Raw genomic sequence first — 18,320 nt, forward strand, 5'->3', positions numbered from 1 at the left:
AAGCAAGATCAAGATGGGATAGTAGTAAGGAACAAAGCAAGATTAGTAGCACAAGGCTATACACAAGTTGAAGGTCTTGACTTTGGAGAAACATATGCCCCTGATTGCTAGATTAGGAAGCAATAAGAATCTTGCTAGCCTATGCTTGTGCTCACAACATCAAGCTCTATCAAATGGATGTTAAGAGTGCATTTCTCAATGGCTACATCAATGAAGAAGTATATGTTGAGCAACCTCCTGGTTTTGAAGATGATAAGAAACCCCAACCATGTATACAAGTTGAAGAAGGCATTGTATGGCTTGAAGCAAGCACCTAGAGCATGGTATGAAAGATTGAGAGATTTCCTACTCTCTAAAGGGTTCACCATGGGCAAGGTCGACACCACTCTTTTCATCAAGAAGATTAGAAAAGATCTATTTGTATTACAAATCTATGTAGATGACATCATATTTGGATCAACTAATCAAGAATTTTGTGATGAGTTTGGAAAGATGATGGCTAATGAGTTTGAGATGTCCATGATTGGAGAGTTGAGTTACTTCCTTGGTCTTCAAATCAAGCAATTGAAGAATGGTACATTTGTGAGTCAAGGCAAGTACATCAAGGACATGATCAAGAAGTTTGGCATGATTGATAGCAAAGTCATTAGCACACCAATGGAAACCAATGGCAACTTGGATAGTGATGCAAGTGGAAATATGGTGGATCAAAAGTTATATCGGTCTATGATTGGAAGCCTACTCTATGTGACCGCAACAAGGCCAGATGTCATGTTTAGTGTATGCATGTGTGCAAGATTTCAAGCCTCACCAAGAGAAAGTCATTTGAAGGCTACAAAGAGAATATTGAGGTACTTGAAGCATACACCAAATATTGGTTTGTGGTATCCCAAAGAAGCAAAGTTTGAGCTAGTTGGTTACTCCGACTCAGATTATGCGGGATGCAAGGTTGAAAGGAAGAGCACTTCAGGCACATGTCAATTATTAGGAAGATCACTTGTTTCATGGTCATCAAAGAAGCAAAATAGTATTGTATTATCAACCGCTGAAGCCAAATACATATCCATCGGTAGTTGTTGTGCACAAATACTTTGGATGAAGGCCACCTTGAGTGACTTTGGAATCAAGTTTAAGAAAGTGCCATTGCTATGTGACAATGAGAGTGCAATCAAGTTGACAAACAATCCGGTTCAACATGCAAGAACAAAGCACATTGATGTCTGCCACCATTTCATAAGAGATTACCAACAAAAAGGGGACATTTGCATTGAGAGTGTAGGCACCGAAGATCAACTTGCCGACATATTCACCAAAACATTGGATGAGAAAAGGTTCTGCAAGCTAAGGAATGAGTTGAATATATTGGATTTCTCAAATATGTGTTGATGCACCCCACTCATATGACATGCCTCTCCTTCGAGCAATCCAAGGTAAAAGTTGATTGGCATGACATACATCCTTGCTAAGGACATGTTTAGTGCATCTAGTCATATTTTCAATCTTATTAGGACCTTGCAAGTGGTTCTATCTTATTAGGCTCATTCATGAAAATCAAATGAATTTTGATGTCAATATGGTATCACTATTGCTTCTATGCTTGACTTGATCTAGTGATGGCATATGACATGTTTATGGGCTTGTAAACCTAGTGTTTAATCTAAAAAATGAACTATAAGTGTTTAACTCAACATGGTACAAGATAACCCTTATTTGGAGGTGTGAAGAAGCTTGTCCTTGGATCAAACCGAGTTAAATATCTTTAGGAAATTATCTAGAATTGAACCAAATTTGGGAAAATGACCCTCACCCCATTGATTGACATAGATGATCTCGACCCTACAAGTAATTTTATTTAGAACCTTTGTGGTCATTGATGACAAAGGGGGAGAGAAACAAAGATAAAGGGGATAAGGGGGAGAGAGAAACAAAGATAAGAGGAAGAGAAACAAACATAAAGATATCTAGATATATGACATAGGGGGAGAGATATAACAAAGGAAAGGGATCAACTAAAATTTTGAGCACACAAGTAGGGGGAGCAAGCTCATGAACTTGTATGGTGCATTTCATACGTTTGCTTGCATGGCACAAGTATTAAATTTATACATCCATGCTTGTATGATGAATGTTAGTTGTAAGATTGAATGATGAAATAAAATCACTAGATAACTTTCATTTCCAAGTAAGTCTTTACACGTGATATCTTTTCAAAGTATGTTTCCAAGTGATATTGAACTAACCATGGTGCTAAGGATGGTATATTGGTGCACTCCAATTGGTATCACGCTTCGAAGGTCCATCTTTTATACCTTAGCATCATGTGGTAGACATTGACTCCTATATTTCTTATCTAAGCATATGTGCAAGCTACAATCCAAAATTCTTAGCACATATGTAGGGGGAGCAATTGCTACCACTTAAGGTTCATGAAACTTGTCCATATCCTTTTACATATGGTAAATATGCTTGGGCATGCAACATGGATTCAATTAAATTTTAATTCATATCTTTGTATAAGGGTTGTCATCAATTACCAAAAAGGGGGAGATTGAAAGCTCTAGTTTAGTTTGGGTGAATTGATGAAACCCTAAGTACTAACCTAGTTTATCAAGTGATCATGAAATAGGTAACACACTTCAAATAGAGAAGCTAATGAAGATCATAGCATGACAATGGTGATGGCATGGAGATGATCAAGGGCTTAAACTTGAAAAGAAGAAAGAGAAAAACAAAAGGCTCAAGGCAAAGGTATAACTTGTAGGAGCTATTTTGTTTTGGTGATCAAGACACTTAGAGAGTGTGATCACATTTAGGTTTGATAGCTGTACTATTAAGAGGAGTGAAACTCGTATCGGAATGCGGTTATCAAAGTGCCACTAGATGCTCTAACTCATTGCATATGCATTTAGAATCTAGTGGAGTGCTAACACCCTTGATAATATTTATGAAAATATGCTAACACATGTGCACAAGGTGATACACTTGGTGGTTGGCACATTGGAGCAAGGGTGGAGAAGTTAGAAGTGAAAACAGAGGTGATGCCAACGTCGGTCAAGTGACCGGACGCTAGATCCAAAAGCACCGGACACTGACTGCTTGCGTCCGGTCGTGTTGACTGGCAGTACAGAGGCTAGGGTTTACCACCGGACGCTGGGCTGTGTCCGGTCGAGGTGGACCGGACACGTCCGGTCAAAGAAAACCAGTTTTCAACCCTTACTGTACTCGACCAGACGCTGAGGCTCCAGCGTCCGGTCAGTTTTGCCAGAGCGTCCGGTCAACTTCGTATCCGTTGGAATCTGACGAACAACATTTATAGCTGGTGACGCGTGGTGTTCATCTGTGGACCGGACGCTGAGTCCAGGGTCCGGTCAGTTGGATCGGAGCGTCCGGTCAGAGCGCAGTGTACCCAGTGAAGGGGTACAACGGCTCTATTTCGAGGGGGCTTCTATTTAAGCCCCATGGCCAGGCTGTGGCTCACATCTTTGGCCATTTTCACTGACATAGCAACCTTGTGAGCTAAGCCAAAGTCCTCCCACTCATCTCCATCATTGATTCATCATCATAGTGAGATTGGGAGTGATCCAAGTGCATTGCTTGAGTGATTACATCTAGAGGCACTTGTTGATCGTGTTTCGCTGCGGATTTTGCTTGTTACTCTTGGTGGTTGCCGCCACCTAGATGGCTTGGAGCAGCGAGGATCATCGAGCGGAGGTGGTGATTGTCTTCGGCTCCGATTGTGGTGATTGTGAGGGGTTCTTGACCTTTCTTCGGTGGAGAGCCAAAAGGTACTCTAGTGAATTGCTCGTGGCTTGTGTGATCCTCATCTTGTGTTGGTTGTGCGGCACCCTATTGAGGGTTTGGCGTGTGAAGCAAATTAGCGTGTGAACCTCCAAGTGAGTGAATCGTCACAACAAGGACTAGCTTGCCGGTAAGCAAGTGAACCTCGGTAAAAATCATTGTGTTCATCATTGATTCCGAGGTGATTGGTCTTCATTGTTATTCATCTTTGTGATTGATTGGTTCTTCATCTACATGGCGGTATAACTATCCTAATGACTCTCTTTACATTATCGCAAACTAGTTGACAAGCTCTTTAGTGTAGCTAATTGTGAGAGCTTGCTTGCTTGGTTGGTGTGGCTTTTTAGTTAGTTTTTGAGAGCACACTAACATAGGGTAGTGTCATACCTCTTGTGTGAATCGACACTATCTAAACTAGAATTGTGGTAGGTGGCTTGCATTTTGAGTAGGCTAGCGCAACACTTGCTTCGCCTCATAATTGTCTAACATTTTGTTAAGTGTTGTTGTAGAAATTTTATTAGGCTATTCACCCCCCCTCTAGCTATTAGGACCTTTCACTAGGTGAACTAGACACGCCCCTTAGTCGTCCATTGCGAGGGAGAAAGAACAAGTTGGAATTCGCCTGCATTATTCTAAGCGGAAAAATAGTGTGTGCACGTGACGGGGTCATGGCACTACAGCAGACGCGTGCTTTGCCGAGTGCAATTGCACTCGGCAAAGAAGGCTTTGCACTCGGCAAAGCCTTTGCCGAGTGCTGCACTCGGCAAAGAGCTGTCGGCATATCCCTTCACGGCAAATGCTTCTTTGCCGAGTGTTTTTTGTCGGACAAAGCCTTTGCCGAGTGCCGGAAAAGCACTCGGCAAAGATTTACACTCGGCAAAATAAAAAATACGAAAAAACCCAAAAATAATAGTAAAATTTTTCAAAATTTTATTTTTCGGGGGAGGCCGCCACCAGCTAGCGCACGCCCGTCTTCATCGAAGTCGGTGCATTTTTTGCGCTAAATTTGTGGCTAACACGGTCGGCGGGATTCAAACTCACGACCTCTCCCTCGCGTGTCTGCTGCTCTACCACTGCACTACACTGTCACTTGTGTCTAGATTCCGTTATCTATCCTCATATATTATACTAAACCGAGAGTAAATTACTTATTTGAGGCCCTAAACGAATTCAAATAAAAAAGTGGTCAACTACAAAGTTTCATAACTTTTCGAGATCTACAATTTTCATTTAGGAAGTTTTTCCATCCGAGATCATTTAAAAAATTCGAATTTCAAATTTGAGAGATTGAAACGTAGTTTTGCATGATAAGATAATTTCAAATCAAAAAGTTGTCAACTACATAGTTTCATAAATTTTGGAGATCTACAATTTTCATTTAGGAAGTTTTTCCATCCGAGGTCTTTTGAAAAATTCAAATTTTAAAATTTTAAAATTCAAACGTCGTTTTTCATGACAAGATGATTTCAAATCAAAATGTTGCCAACTACAAAATTTCATAACTTCTCAAGATCTATAAAGTTTATTTTGGTCATTTGTTCATCCGATATAGTGGTAGTAACATTATTCACAAATCTTATATATCTCACTTCTACTTTCTTGAAACTAATATGAGAGATATGAGAGATGTAGATTTTATGAACAACGTTATTGTCGCTTTGTCAAATGAAGAAATGACCAAAATAAACTTTGTACATCTTGAGAAGTTATACAACTTTGTAGTTGAAAATTTTTTCATTTGAATTTATTTAGGACCTCAAAAATTGCTTTAAAAATTAATTTGCCGAGGGCCAGAAAAAATGCACACAGCAAAATGCCTCTTTACCAAGTGCCAAAACAAAGGCACTCGGCAAAATACATATTTGCCGAGTGCCAGAAAAAAGGCACTCGGCAAAGACGCATTTTGCCGTGTGCCGAAAAATAGCACTCGACAAAATACATATTTACCGAGTGCCAGAAAAAGGCACTCGGCAAAGACACATTTTGTCGAGTGTTTTTTTTGCCGAGTGTATTTTATTTGGCACTCGGCAAAGACCGTCTTTACCGAGTGTCTGATAAAATACACTCGGTAAAGCCTCCGACACTCAGTAAAGTGCCGGTTTGTGGTAGTGTGGCATCGTTCCATTGCTTCCGAGAACCGAGCAGGCATGTTCCTGTCCTGCAGATAATCACCAACGATGAGAGATCACACCGTGCCAATCCTACGCACATCAAGGATTCATGCTAACATAGGACCCGTTCGTTTCGCTGAAAAAACAAATCGAAATATTATTCCGACTGATTTATTGTGAGAGAAAAATACTATTCTAACTAAAAAACTAAGCTGAAAAAAGATAGATTATAAGAGAAAGCGAACCGAGCCAAAACCTTCATCAATGGTCCAACAGATATTTTCTCCTCAAGATCGTCCCAGTAACTGCACTTCTCTTCATCTCTCTCTTTCTTCTCTCTTGGCCCGGCGCCTCAGATGGAGAAATCACCGATGTCTGCTTGGACAGCTATTGTAGCTATGCTGTTCTGATGAGCATATTTTTATGAGTCATTTTGACTCTATCTTCTTAACTAAGCTACAAGTCTGTATCTTGGGAACGGAATTCCCAATTTAAGTGTTGTATAGACAAAACTTTCTTTTACGGTGGCGAGTGGCTCTCGCGCTATCGTTTAGCCTGTTCGTTTCGGCTGAATTGGCTTATAAGCCATAGCTGAAAGTACTGCTGACTGATTTGATGTGAGAGAAAAATACTGTTTAAATCGTAGATTATAAGCTAGATACGAACGAATAAGCCGAAATGAACCAGGCTGAACAATCCTAGAATTGCAGTCAAAGTGTCAAAGAATGTTCAAAGCAAACTCGTCGTGCCATTGGATGTCAGGAACCTTCCTCAAAACTTGTCACTTGCTCCATCGTAGCAGGAGCAGCAGCCAGCAGCTGTAATAAAATATGCAGCCCAACTGCCCAAGTAGTACAAGGGATCACACTCACAGCCATACCTCCTCTGTGCTAAAATAACTTCTTGTTTCACTATTCATCATATTCAAATTTTTTATATAAATATTATTTATTTTTGCTATGACTTATTCTACTATTAGATATACTTTAATAATGACTTAATTATTTTGTTATTTACGTAAAAAAATTAAATAAGACTTATGATCAAACAAGAAGATTAAAAATAAAAAAAACATTATTTATTTTGGGACGTAGAGTGGATAGCACCGGTATATCTTATGCTAATTAGCTATCCTCCCCAAGCCACCGCAACCACAATAATGGAGAGCTCGAGCGCAGCAATGACGACGACAGGCTCCTGTTACGGCCGAGAGCCCAGCGGCGTCCACGTCCTGCTGGTGCCCCTGCCGGCGTAGGGCCACATGAACCCGATGATCCAGTTCGGCCACCGCCTCGCGTACCACGGCCGTGGCTCCCACGCTGGTGACCACCCGGTACGTGCTGTCCACCTCTCCTGCCGCCGGCGCGCCCTTCCCCGTAGCGGCCCATCTCCGACGGGTTCGACGAGGGCGGCATGGCGTCGTGCTCGGACCCCGTGGAGTACTGCCGGTGGCTGGAGGCCGTGGGGTCGGAGACGCTGGCAGCGGGTCATCGACGCCGAGGCCCGGGCGGGGAGGGCCCCGGCCGTGGTGGTGTACGACCCACACATGCCGTGGGCGCAGCGGGTGGCGAGCGCCGCGGGCGTCCCGACCGCGGCGTTCCTGTCGCAGTCCTGCGCCGTGGACCTCATCTACGGGGAGGCGTGGGCGGGGCGCGCGACGCTGCCGATGGCGGACGAGGGCGCGCTCCGGCGGCGGGAGGTGGTCGCCGTGGACCTGGCAGCGGAGGACCTGCCGCCCTTCGTGGTGGCGCCAGAGCTCTACCCCCAGTACCTCAAGGTGTCCATCGGTCAGTTCGAGTTCCTCGCGGACGCCGCCGCCGTGTTCGTCAACTCGTTCCGAGACCTCGAGCCACTGGAGGCAGAGTACATGGAGACGACGTGGCGCGCCAAGACGGTCGGCCCAGCCCTGCCGTCCTTCTACCTCGACGACGGCCGGCTGCCGTCCAACAAGACCTCCGGCGTGAGCTTCTTCAGCAGCAGCGCGCCGACGATGGAGTGGCTGGACAGGCAGCTCCCTTGCTCTGTCGTCCTTGCTTCTTACGGGACCGTCTATAGCCTGGACGCCGACGAGCTCCACGAGCTCGGCAACGGGCTGTGCGATTCCGGCAGGCCGTTCATCTGGGTCGTGAGGTCCGACGAGGCGCAGAAGCTCTCCCAGGATCTCGGCGACAGGTGCAGGGAGAACGGCCTCGTCGTGCCCTGGTGCCCTCAGCTAGAGCTATAGGTCTTGTCGCATAAGGCCACGGGTTGTTTCATCACGCACTGCGGATGGAACTCGGCGACGGAGGCGATCGTCGCCGTCGTGCCGATGGTGGGCTTACCGCGGTCGGCAGACCAGCCAACCACGGCCAAGTATGTGGAGAGCGCGTGGCGGATCGGTCTGCGGCTGCAGCTTGACGAGAAGGGCTTGCTGAAGAGGGAGGAGGTGGAGAGGTGCATCCGAGAAGTGATGGAAGGGGAGAGAACAGAGTTCAGGCAGAATGCGGCGAAATGTATGAAGATTGAAGAAGGCAAAGGAGGCGATGCAGGAAGGAGGGAGCTCTGACAAGAACATTGCTGAATTTGCAGCAAAGTATTTGTCAATTTAAAAGCGAAGTTGTCCAGATCAACAACTCTTTCCAGCAGTGCTATGCTCAGGAAGAAATCAACTCAAGAAACACCACAGCCACATCTTCGAGTATTGACTGATTATTTACTTGCACAATAAATACATATTTCTACGATGTACAAGCAACTGCAGAGGTCATCAAAGAAACCTCATGTCCAACTATATTTGTAGACATGCTTTGTTTGCAGCACTAATCATCTCATGGCAAAACCGTTGACAGCCATATGCCCAATCTCTGCTGCCTGGAGCCGCTTCATGTAGTATTTTGACCCGCGCGAAAGGTTGATACGTTTTCTCCTCACCAAAGGCAGGGACTCGATCGAGCACTCCTCGAAGCCGCGACGAACAAACCTGCAGGATATTCATCAAACAAAATAAGAAACATCCTTTTCTCGCGTGACCAGATCAGCAACGATTTCAATTGCGTCTGGCCATGTCTCATGTGTGTTTGGATGGATGTTTTCTTGTCCTGGCAAGCAAAGAATTTGGCTAATAGTAGTCCCTACTTCCTAGTAATGTATTGAGATTGACCAGGTTTCAGTATTTGACATAAAGCATACCAGATTGAGATCAGCTGCCTACACAATAATTCTTACTATCTGGTATTCTTAAAAAGAAATTGCCCAAGCATATAAAACATTCTCATCAATCATCACTACTAGAACACATGTGCATACCAATCTGCTGTCCGTGTAGTAAGCAAGAATATTTTCTCAAGTCCAAGGGATAAAGCTTTCTTCTCAACATAATCTGAAAAAATATTACCATGATAAGTATTTGAATGCTTAATAAATTGTAGTTTGCTGCTCCACAAACTAAATAGTTCTAGATTTTAGCATTGCAAATTAGAACTAGTGCAAATGTGACCACGCAAACAGAAAAGGTGGCCAAATTAGTTAAATTTCAAATACATGTTCTTGGTTAAAATCTCCAAAAAAACAAAATAAAGATAAAAATTGACCAGCCAGTGAAAACCTCCTCGGGAATTGCATGTAGGTAGAAACCTCAACAAAAGCCCCGAACCCTGACTGTTCGTTGAAACTGGGCCAGCACCATAGCCAGCAAGGCACTCGGCCAGCGCAAGAGGCACCACAGGGAGCCAAGACTTCCAGGCTAAATGAGGGATCTTTTTGCGTGTGCGTGTGCGTGTGCGTGTGAACCGGGAGTCAAACTCCCGACCAGCAGCTTGCAGCCACGTGTCGCTACTGTGCGCTACATGGGCCTCCACTCTTGGTTAAAATCTCGATTCCTCATGAAACCAGGATGGATGCTTTAGTCTCCTTTTAATGCATCTTTGGAAAGGAATTAAAAATAATGAGTTTATTGTACAGAATATATACCGACCAACACGACAGAAATGCAAAATGAACATGAGCGGCTGCAGGCTTTTAGTTCATGTAACAGTACATATTGCAGCCAAAATAACTACAAGCAGCTGCCGCTTAAAGCCGCAGCGAACAGGCCTGAAAAAGAAGCACTTGAGAAACTTTCTCCAAGTTTGCAGTGAAAGGATAAAATAAATAAATACTATACCAAAGTTCCAGATACAATCAGACCCCCCTGGCTTTCATTTTTTTGGGGTACATTCTAGAACCTTGTTGGTTCTGAAATTACCGACCTGCCTTCAGTACTCTTTTTTAGGGAAACAATAGGAAATAGGGAAGATCCCTTGTTTTCAGTTTTTTTGCAGTTGATCCTTTGGCTTCTTGATTTTTTTCTTTTTTTACTTAGAAATAAATTCTTGCGATATCAAATAAAAATGCTATACAAATTCCAAGACAAAAAAGAGAAAAGTCAGCCTAGTCATCTATTGACCCAGGCAATCTACATTGGTCCTCGTTGAAGTAAACCAATTTCTAAAACCCTAGTACAAACACTTATCTACCCTGAACCGAGTAAGTTATGTTAATTCATACAAAGCAATTAGAATATGCTAAAAATGCAGTCATACCAAGTAATTTGTCTCCTTGACCTTGACCTCGACATTCTTCAGATACAGCAATAGCAGCAACTTCCCCAGATTTATCCTCAAGAAAAGGGAAGAGGGCAGCACACGCTATGATTGAGCCATCTCTTTCCACGACAATAAATGATGGCAATGCTTCAAGAAGCTAATGAAACAAAAGAATTCTCTGTTCAGTTGCATAAATGACTAGACAGACACAAACATACAGAACTCCTGAATTCATCGATGTTTTGTTCAGAAGATGAGAAAATAATGACCTCTTTATCTGTTCGGCGCACCAGGACACCGGATTCTTCTAGAGGACGAATGATCTTTCTAATACCAGAAAGATCTTCCTCTCTTGCCATTCTTGTTCCTTCATACATATCCCTACAAAAATATGAGGAAAAACATCAATGCCCACATTCTTCTTGTTAAAGATACAAGGATATGAGCATTCAAGAAGTCCTACACTAGATCACATGCTAAAGCATTCTTTAATTGAATATCATATTCCATTTTCTTGCCCTTACATATTATGATGATAGATAACTGGGAACTCCCACAGACATGTAAAACAATAAACTTGAAACTAGATAAAAAAAGTCTTTCTAGCCAATATGCCATTTACAACCATTATAATAGCAAAACCAGAAAGAGATCATTATTTTTTATATTATTTTATACAGTATGGTATATAGTCAAATATCCACCAGTGATTTCGTTAAGAGAATCGCCCTGTCATCTAACATATATTTTGACACGGAATTGAAGCATTCCATTTCAAGAAGATAGGAAAATTAGGTAAAAGACGAACATGGATTCCATGCACTGCATTATTTTTAACAGGGTTCAGGGGGCAGACTTCTTGTAAGCTAAGAGAAACATGTAAAAAACACTTGCTCAAGATGCATCTATGTACATCACAGATACTAAAGCCAATAGGGGCTTACACACCCAAGCTGCTATGTTCATTGGCAGCTAACATGGAAAAAACAGTTCTATTATACCTAGCTATCATCGTTCCAACACCATCTCTAGAGAATAGTTCTAGCAACAATGATCCACCAACAGTACCATCTACGATATGCACTCTTTGGACACCACCCTGACATGAGAAGAATAAGGAAACTATAATTAGGACAAAAGAAAACAAGCAAAACAACATAGTATGTCACATATTGCTGCATCATAAAAAAAATAATAACTAAAGGATGATAGCCATCAGATTTCATTCACTGATGCATATCCAAGAACAGTTTAGACTTTAGACAAGGGAAATGGTAGACATACTTAAATTTTGCTAGAATTGTTCTACAACAATGACATGGCAGTCTGAATAGATTCTGATTTGCCTTACCTTTCCCTTTAACAGAACTAACAGTTGAGAGTATCATTTGTAATGCTTCAGAATGAACTGTTTTAGTACCACTGAACTTAGATAATTGGACAAAGGAACAATCATTCAAGAGGAGAAAGGTGCCTTGTGCAAGATAGTGATTTTGTACAAAAAATATTTATACATGACAGTGCACGCAAATGAGTGCAGTTAGATGTCACCCAAAGTAGAAACATGCACAGATTTAATAGCACTTATGAAAATATGGGCATCCTGCATACAGTGATGTTATTGAACATTGCTGGAAACTTACAAAGCAAGCAGGAGTAACATGTTGCAGGAAAACCAAATTGGGAACATAATAGACTTTGTACCACGATAAAAAATTAGGAATCAATAAATCATGCAAAATTGCTCAAACACATGTAGAAGCTCAATACTTACATGGCATACGTATGCTGCCGCTGCTAACTCTGAAAGGTAGCCATTTGACCTGCTCAAGCGCTCCTCCCCACCAATAGCAAACCCTTGCTCACCAGACAGACCATTTCCATTGTTGAAACCCACACCATTCCGAAAAGATACAGTATACCCATTAATATGGTCCCTTACATTCAAACCATGTTCTGTATCATGTTTCATTGGGAGGTAGCGGACATGATTGATGTCCTCCTCATCAACAACCTTCACATAATTTGCAGCAATTTCACTCTGCTTAGCACGTGTTCTGATCAACATATCTGCTTCTTCAATAGACATAAAACGATTGACTCGGCCATGCTCATCAAATATTTGGCCATCAACAATGCAAATAAGCTTGTCTGCCTCTATGGATAAAGCACATGCTGTAGCAACTTCATAGGTACTGAAAATAAGCCAAAATAAGTTTGTTAGACCATATAAATATGAACTGGTGCTGTGGAGTTACTGCGAACACTGCATCTTTTTTTTTCTCAGAGCTTTACCAAGAGTAAAGACACATGAAACTTTTTATGGTAAATTGTAGTGTCACTTGGATGATGAGCACATATTATTTGAGAACTTGACATAGAGTCGGTGATCTAAAGTTAATAACAAAGCTACAGATATGAATGGAGTAAGTGGCATACTTGCAATTTAAGACCTCTCCTGCGCTGGAGTACCCCATGTTGCTCACAACAACTATACTATCTCTATCAAGCCTTTCTCTTATCCGTGAAACATCTATTTTTTTAACTTCACCAGTGAATCCATAATCAATGCCACCAACAACCCCTCGCCTCTGCCAAAAGAAGAGAGAGGTAAGTCAATTCAGCATCTCAGGACTAAGGTCCAAGTCATTTGAGATGCACACAAACATAAGTTTTCCTTCATCTATTTCACTGAAAGGGTGGTGCCATGAAGGGAACAGTATAGTACCAACATGAAGGGTGGTGCCATGGCGCGGTTGCCAAAAAACACATTATTAAGCAGGTACACTACACCTCGTTTTTTTTTCAGGATGTGGCAGAGTTAGACCCAAAACTGATCCACATAGCACCCCAAGCATTCCTCCCCACCTTTTCTTTTCTTATTTTTTGCAAGGTCTCCCCACCTTATACCTCTTCTTCTCCACCCGATGCCTCATCAATACAACTAGAAGCAATATTGTTAAGAAACACTACTCTTGATATAGTGATACCCTAATATTTGTGTTTACATTTTCTTTCCATTAGCTATTCCCACAATGTGATACGATGATGCAATTTGCATCTACATATAAATGAACAAGAATATGCAGTAAAGAACCAGCATGATTGTACTAACCTTAGCACCAAGGAAATTTCCACTTGCAACATTATCAGAGATTTCGTGCCAACGGCCATTAACACCATGCCGACGGAGATTTAACATTGGTGGTCCAGGAGACAGCTTCGCTTCTATAGTTAGCCGTATTCGACCAGCTGCCTCCATTGCAGCATCTAATGAATCTGAATCGGTAATACGGTAGCGACCAGCATACTTAGCCTTCTTCCCTGTGAAATTCACAAAACTGAGCTTATTGGACACCACAAACACATCGCCATAGTGAAATAAAGAAAACAAAGTAAACATTTCATGCTTGGGAAATAGAAGAAAATTAGTTAAGAGTGCAAACAGAAAAGCATGAACCGCAACAGTTTTAACAACTTAAGTCACTACTTGTAATTTGGGTGCATCACCAATAAATATATGAACACCTAAGAATATGCTAATTTTGGTGCTACACCAACAAGTTTAGAGATGATGTGATAGAATTGTTACAATTGCCTTTCATATTTCCCTTTCTTTAATAATGAGACTATGCAATAATAAATTGGGCCACATGCACTGGAGGATGCAAAAGGCAGGAACTCTCTTTCCATCATCTAAAAAAGTATTCCATTAAGCAATTTGAAAGTTATTTATCTTCCATGATGCTCAGGTGTCACATCGTATGGTGTTGAATAAAGAAAACGAGGATAGGGATATAATGTTTTTCTGGGACAAAGAAAAAGTGCTATTGAGCAATGATCTTATGTAGCACTGCAGAAATGAGAACAGAGGCTGAGAACACAAACCATTAAAGTGGTCACAAGAGTAAAAAGGGCGTACCCAGTGCAGAGAGCTCCCGCTCTATGCGGGGTCTGGGGAAGGGTGTCAGTGGCAAGCCTTACCCTCGCCTGTGTAATGCGAGGAGACCGCGACTCGAACCCAGGACCTTCCGGTCACAGGCGGTAAGACTCTACCGCTTGCACCAGGCCCGCCCTTCAAAAGTGGTCACAAGAGTAAGGATGCAAAAAGCTGTAGCTAACCTCTCTCAGCCAAAAGCTTATCAATCTGGACATGTGTTCCAGGAACAAGAACAAATTTGATCCCAAGACCATGAAGAAGGGATATATCCTGTACACAAAAATAAATATTATGAAGCAGGACAACAAAGTAGGCATGCCATGCACCATAGCAACCTGCTTATTATATAATAACAGGTAGTACAAGACTCTGCCACAGATGACAAAACTTTAGCAAATTTGCATTTCATATAGCCCTAGTATATAATAATAGGCTTAATAGGACAAATTGCTCGATGAAAGAAAACAAGTAGCATGGGGCACGGTAAGGAATCAGAGAATAAAGTGGTCAGATAAATAGATAACAATAAAATTAAAGGTGGCAGTGGGTAGAAATCGAACAGCACAGCTGATGGTAGAAAATAACTAGGTGTATCATAGTTATTAGCAGAGTTTTTGTCCTGACTCTGTAGCTGGCAGCCAATGGTCATTAGAGCAAATCCACCAGATATTATCCTATCATACATCTCCTTCCATGATGCTCAGTTACAATACTCTTACTAGATTAAGTTAATTGTAAATAAGTTTTATGTAATAAAGCTACTCGCCTGCCTAATCATATATATTACTCAGAACATCTCTCTCTCACTGGATAGAGAATGAAATGAAACCCCTTAGGAAGAAGCATAAATGCTTCAGGAAAAAAAACTATACAATCGTACTTATTTTTCTAAAAGAAAATTGTCCTTTCCTTGGCCAGAGAAGCAAAAGGCAAAGCTATCCAAGATTTTGCAAAATAATAGTTTTCGGAGCAAGACTGGGTGAGGACAGAAACAGATAACTGAGACTATATTGGAAAGTTGGAATACACGTTCAACTGGTTAGCTGAAATCCTTTTAACAAAACGGTAGGTGAGTCAAAGAAGGCCCGAAAAATCATAAACCCACCGGAATGAGCAACTTTCACTACTTATCGTGACCTCGTCTCGTAGAAGCTCAATTGATATCCAAACTCGATCAATAGGTTGTTATGGCAAGTGGAGCCGGACCAGGGGCCCACACGGTACTGTAGCACGTGGACAGTACCGGATTAGATTAGATTAGATTAGATTGGTTTGGTTTGTTAGGAAAGGAATAAGATAGATTGATTCGGTTAGGATATTACTTAGGGGTCAAGTAAGTTGTCTCTATAAAAGAGAGAATCCAGTATTGATTGTAATTAAGCAAGAAGAAATCCTAAGGTAGTCCCCGAGAAACGGCGGCTATCCTGGGTTTCTTTGCTAATCCATCTATCCGTAGCCATTCCATATCAATTGGTATCGGAGATCAGTCCCGAGGCATCGCCATCCATGGCCGGCCTCGTCATCGATCCTGCGGCCATCAATGCCAAGCTTGACTATATCCTTGCGCAACTCTCCACCATTAACAAGCGGTTGAATTCGCATGATGAGCGCATTGCGCGCTTGGAGAAATTCCAGGAAGAGAAGAAAGTGTGGGCAGCAGCGACACCCACCGCCGCCACGGTCGCCTTCAGCCGCCCCCGCCTTCCTGTGCAGGCCTTGGAGGGACATGGCCATCGCCGCTGTCAGCCATGCCAACGCGAACGCCAACCTGGTAGCCGCTTCGGTGGGCGCCAACGCTGTTCAACGCTATGTGCCGCCGCACTGGAGGGACAGGGCCAGGACGTCGTCACCATCTCCGACCCCGACGACCCATACCCTGATCCATAGCAGCGTGGTGACGGCGTACGACAACAACGACGCAGCACTGCTAGCAGCCGTCCCTGCAGCCCAAAGGCCAGTCGGCGTTCGACTACGTGGACAAGAGCAAGGTGCTGACCCCCGCCGCCGACGTCCTGCATCTCCTTCGTCTGTGGCTGCCGCGACCTTGGCGAGGCGCTCCACAAGGTCCGCGAGGGCGCCGCCATGATCCGGACCAAGGGGAAGGCCGGCATGGGCAACGTCGTCGAGGCGGTGCACCACGTCCGCTCAATCATGGGCAACATCCGCGTGCTACACGACATGGACGACGACGAGGTTTTCACGTATGCCAAGCGCATTGTTGTGCCCTACAACCTCATCATGCAGAACCCCTAGCAATGGCCACAGCTCGAGGACAAGTTGTCTTGGAGGGGTGGAGTAGTGTTATGGCAAGTGGAGCCGGACCAGGGGCCCACGCGGTACTGTAGCGCGTGGACAGTACCGGCTTAGATTAGATTAGATTGGTTTGTTAGGAAAGGAATAAGATAGATTGATTCGGTTAGGATATTACTTAGGGGTCAAGTAAGTTGTCTCTATAAAAGAGAGAATCCGGTACTGATTGTAATCAAGCAAGAAGAAATCCTAAGGTAGTCCCCGAGAAACGGCGGCTATCCTGGGTTTCTCTGCTAATCCATCTATCCATAGCCATTCCATATCATAGGTGAACTAAAATCAGGCCTGAAAATGGTTGAAATACCGCTTACGACCGCCACTATAACACTATGAAGCTTATGAAAAGGGTCGATTCTCTCAATTCGGTGAAGGTGATAAAAGTAAGTAGTTTCAGTTCCTGATACTTTAATAAAGACATATTTTTCCCCTAAAGAAAGAAAAATAGCCATTTCACTGCTTTCAAACATCATCCAAAAGTCAATCGATTTCATAAACAGCCTCCCTCCAAATTGGCACCAAATCAAATCAGCAAAAACCTCTTCAGTTTGCGTGGAACAGAGCCATCAGCATCACAGCAAGCATCTCGTTTCACTTCCTTCGAGGTGCGGGGGAGGGATACCTGCAGAATGCTGTCGAGGTGCGGGCCGGCCACGACCTCCCCTGAGATGACGACGACGAAGGTGCTGCCCCGGTGGCCCCGGATGTACGGCCACGCCTCCCGGAACCAGCCGACGAAGCGGCCCCCTTCCTCCGCCTCCTGCCGCCGCCGCCGCGGGCAAACCCCCACCTCCGCACCGCACGCTCGCGGCGGGGCGCCGGCACCGCCCGGCGCAGGGGAAGCTCGCCGCGAGCCTCCCGGGGCAGCAAGGCCGCGCCGACCCCGGCACCTCGGCGGCGGCGGCGAGGCGCGCGGCGGAGGCGGAGGCGGCGGCGAGGGACGCCGCCATCAGGCGGGAGCCCGGCTGCCGTTCCTGCGGAGGACGACGCCTAGTGCTGGTAGCCTCGGGATCGGGTGGGGTTAGGTGGCGCGAACGGGGTGGGCGGGCGTACGTACGCGGCGAGAAGGGAAAGAGAGGAGCAGGCTGCAGGAGCGAGAGCGGCGGGCGAATTGGCGCGCAGCCAGTCCGGGTTACCGGGTCCGAGCACGAGGCCCGTGGTTGGGGGGTTTGTGGGAAGTGGAGACTCGGGGAGGACCGGAGGAGGGGGCTTTTATATACACACGCCACCAGCGGTGGCGCGTCCGGCGTCCGGCGTCCGCCCCCGTGTCCTGGTCGTCACCCGCTGGACTTTTCCGATTCGCATTTTTCCCTTTCGCTCATTCGCCGACTCGCCGTCAGATTATTATAGTGGGTGGCCCATGGCGAGGGCGGAGGGTGAGGTGAGCGCCGAGAGGCCGAGACGAAGACGGCGACGGCCGACGGCGATGCGGCGGACTGTCTCCAACAAGCAACGGCTCCTCAAACTCAAAATAAGAAGTAACAGATCCAAAATCAATCCCTAATAAAAAAAACCTATTTAAAGTTATTTGAGAAGTATAACCCAAATATCGACGACCTCTTTCTTAAAAAACTATTTTGGTTGTCAGAGAGAGCGCGCGGC

General features: G+C 44.1%; 2 pseudogenes; one reads left to right on the forward strand and one right to left on the reverse strand.

Moving 5' to 3' along the window:
* The first annotated feature begins 7,060 nt into the window (after positions 1–7,060).
* LOC136529187 (UDP-glucosyltransferase UGT13248-like) lies at positions 7,061–8,497 on the forward strand (annotated as a pseudogene).
* Positions 8,498–8,558: 61 nt separating this feature from the next.
* Positions 8,559–17,913, reverse strand: LOC136529173 (probable amino-acid acetyltransferase NAGS2, chloroplastic; annotated as a pseudogene).
* Positions 17,914–18,320: the final 407 nt, after the last annotated feature.

The sequence above is a fragment of the Miscanthus floridulus genome, chromosome 2, assembly GCF_019320115.1.
Source record: "Miscanthus floridulus cultivar M001 chromosome 2, ASM1932011v1, whole genome shotgun sequence".
In the NCBI taxonomy this organism is placed as follows: domain Eukaryota; kingdom Viridiplantae; phylum Streptophyta; class Magnoliopsida; order Poales; family Poaceae; genus Miscanthus; species Miscanthus floridulus.